Raw genomic sequence first — 336 nt, forward strand, 5'->3', positions numbered from 1 at the left:
AAATTTTTTTATATTATCGGTATATTAAAATTAATCTTTAAAAATAATTACAAAAAACGTTTCTATAAGAATATAATGACTTTTAACAGCCACAAGTGAGACACATTTATCTAACATTTCTTCCTTTTTTCTTTATTTTTAATTTATCTGGAAATTTATTAAATTTATCAAAAATTTGTATTTATGGTTAACTTCCATCCAAAATATTTCCTTACACAAATTTGAATTGCATTATGCAAAGCACATGAATAATTAAGTTGAATACGAACCAAATAAAAGTACTTAGTTGTATTGGTTGGATCTAAAAGGCACACCAAATAAATCTGCTTCACTTTG

This window comes from Arachis ipaensis, chromosome B04, assembly GCF_000816755.2.
Source record: "Arachis ipaensis cultivar K30076 chromosome B04, Araip1.1, whole genome shotgun sequence".
In the NCBI taxonomy this organism is placed as follows: domain Eukaryota; kingdom Viridiplantae; phylum Streptophyta; class Magnoliopsida; order Fabales; family Fabaceae; genus Arachis; species Arachis ipaensis.